The sequence below is a fragment of the Macadamia integrifolia genome, unplaced genomic scaffold (assembly GCF_013358625.1).
Source record: "Macadamia integrifolia cultivar HAES 741 unplaced genomic scaffold, SCU_Mint_v3 scaffold1339, whole genome shotgun sequence".
Classification (NCBI taxonomy): Eukaryota; Viridiplantae; Streptophyta; class Magnoliopsida; order Proteales; family Proteaceae; genus Macadamia; species Macadamia integrifolia.
In genome coordinates this window covers 98971-102108 of record NW_024868166.1, presented here as the reverse complement: position 1 = coordinate 102108, position 3138 = coordinate 98971, and the positions used below count along the sequence as shown (strand labels likewise).

The window sequence follows — 3138 nt, the reverse complement described above, 5'->3', positions numbered from 1 at the left end:
ACCCTGCTAGAGCAACCCAACCTTTCTGCATAGTTCTACCATAAGCCCAAGGGCAATAATTTTGAGCTCAAATCTCAATACATCGCTATGTTTCCCCACTTCCATGGGCTGACCTCTGAGGATGCATACCTATTTCTAATGGAATTTGAAGAGGTATGTGTTCTAATTAAGATCCAACAGTTTTCTGATGATGCTATTAAACTTAGGTTCATCACTTTTGTATTGAAAGACCAAGCTAAGAATTTGTTGAATGGGTTACCCACAAATTCCATAACCACATAGGAAAAATTCACAGTTCTTCTCCTCAAGAAGTTTTTCCCAACTCACAAGACCAATAAACTTAGAAGTGATATCCTTCAGTTTAGGCAAAAGCCTAATGAGTCCTTTTCCAAACTTATGAAGAGATTCAAGGATCTACTCCAAGAATGCCCTCACCATGGCCAAGACTTATGGTATTTATGTCAAATAACTTATGAGGGTATTGATTATCCAACTAAACAAATGATAGAGTCTATGTGCCCTGAGGGATTCACATCCTTTATAGATGAAGGAAAGGTATAAGAATTCTTAGTTGACTAGCTGATAAAACCTATTAGTGGGAATCAACCCAAGAGAGTGAAAGAACCATAAGAGGGAAAGAATATTTTCTGGATGGGTTAGTAGCTAAGGAAGCCCACTTAGATAGTCTTATCAAAAGGATTAAGGCTATTGTTCCTAGAGAGCCATAATCAGTCAATATGGTTAAGATGTGTGCTTGGTGCCAGTCCCCTGGACATGTTATAGAAGAATGCCCCAACACCTCTTGGGGCACTTCCAATGACAGTGTTAATGCCATATATCAGAATAATCCATATAGTAACACTTACAATCAAGGATGGTGAAATCACCAAAATTTCTGCTGAAACCAAAGCAACCAAGTAGGGCCTTCCAATTTCCATAGTCAAGGTCAACCTAGACCCCAAAGGCCTCCATTTGCACAACAACCTTTTTCCCTAAATACTTTTCCTAGGCCAAATGTAGGACTTCAGGCTAGTTTCCCTAGGCCCCCTCTCCTATCATCTTATCAGCAACCCCTTGGGTTTACCAACACTAGAGAGGCAAGTAGAATAAGTGATTTAGAAAAAAATATGGCCCTCATGAAAATCCATCAAAATCTTACGAGAGAACTTTCCTAAGTTTTTTTAATTTTGTGTGAAAAGGAGAAAGGAACTTTGCCTAGTCAACCGGAGCCTAAGCCTAAGCATCAGCCTATCAGTTCACAAGCACCCACTAATGTATCACTGAATGTGATACAAAGTCCAACCCAACAAGGGCCCTCCAACCAATGTCATGTTGTTTATGCCCTTAGGAGTGGTAGAGAGTACCAATAGAGTATTCCTAAATCTTCCCCATCTATTACTCCTATTAACTCTCCTTCTATTAAGGATACAAGTGTGCCTCCTGTTCCAGGTTCGTCTGATGAACCTAAAGCAACTAAAGATGATTTGATTGAGTAAACCAAAAATGATTCTTCTAAAAAAGAACAAAATCCTACTAGTCCTTATGTTCCCCCTATCCCCTTTCCTAATCGCTTGGTAAACAAAAAGAAGACTGCATCCATGGACAAGATTTTATAAGTCTTAAAAAAGGTAGCAATGAACATCCCTCTTTTGGATGTCATATCCCAGATCCCCACCTATGCAAAGGTCCTAAAAGATTTGTGTACTCACAAACATATCACTAGTGTGCCCAAAAAGGCGTTCTTGGCATGTAACATTAATTCCATAATTACTCAGCCTATAGCCGCTAAGTATAAGGATCCAAGGAGCCCTACCATAGCTTGTGTCATAGGCAACATCTACATTGAGCATGCCTTACTTGACCTTGGCGCAAGTGTGAATCTGTTACCTTACTATGTGTATAAGCAACTAGGATTGGGAGAATTGAAAGCCACTAGAACTACTCTTCAGTTGGCAGATAGATCTGTTAAAATTCCTAAAGGGATGGTTGAGGATGTCTTACTTAAGGGAAGGGAATTTTTATTCCCTATTGATTTCGTTGTTTTAGACAACCAACCAATTGCCAACATTCAGGACCAGATCCCAATCATTCTTGGTAAACCGTTCCTTGCCACCAGTAATGCCATAATCAATTGTAGGGACAATACCATGAAACTTTCTTTTGGCAACACTTCTATGAATTTTAATGTCTTTAGGTTAGGTAAGCAACCAAATCCCTATGAGGAGGAAGTTCATATGTATACGAAATTCCATATTCCATTAAGACTTATTTTGATATTGATTTTGATTCTGAATTTCAAGTGTGTATGGAACAATTGGCTGAATTTGATTAGGGAATTATGTCTGAGGTTTAGAGTCTCCAACCACCCATAGAACCCATTGAACCCTTATCTACCTTAATGCCTAAGCCTCCTATTGTTGAACCCCCTAAGCTTGAGTTGAAGGAGTTTCCCTCCAATCTTAAGTAAGCTTTCTTATGTAAGGATCACACTCTTCCAGTCATCATTGCTTCTAATTTGACTTCAAGTCAGGAGGAGGAGTTGATCAAGCTTCTAAAGAAAAACAAGGAAGCCATAGGATGGATAATGGATGATGTCAAAGGAATTAGCCCTTCTATTGTTCAACATCATATTCACCTCATTGAGGGGTCCAAACCTTCAACTGAATCCCAGAAAAGAGCTAACCCAATGATGAAGGAAGCCATTCAAAAAGAAATTCTAAAGTGGATGGATAATGGGATCATTTATTACATTTTTTATAGGGGCAAGCATTTTTTCAATAGATCATTTGAGGCCCTCATAAAGAAATATGGGATCACCCATAAGTTGAAGCCCTTCATTGAGTTGTCATCTTCTTCTCTAGAAGAGGTCATGAATCTCTATGAACCTCTTTATATAAATGATTAACTTCCACCCAGGTATTACCCCCCTTGTATTGTCTTTGCTTTTAATTCTTTCCATGCATTGAGGATATTGCATGACTTAACTGTAAGGGAGGGAAGCCAGTTTCTTTTGTTTCTCTTTTGCTTTTTCCTATTTGTTTGTGTTTGTTTTTCTTTTTGTTTTTGAGCTTACCAAGGGTAGGATTTGTTTTTATTTTTTCTGAATTTTAGGTGTATATTCACTGCAAACATCCACGA

General features: G+C 38.5%; 1 non-coding gene across 1 annotated transcript; it reads right to left on the bottom strand.

The window, feature by feature from the left end:
- Nucleotides 1-336: 336 nt before the first annotated feature.
- Nucleotides 337-443, bottom strand: LOC122063485. The gene has a single exon (XR_006135352.1). It is a non-coding gene; the product is annotated as a small nucleolar RNA R71 (small nucleolar RNA).
- Between the last annotated feature and the right edge of the window lie 2695 nt (nt 444-3138).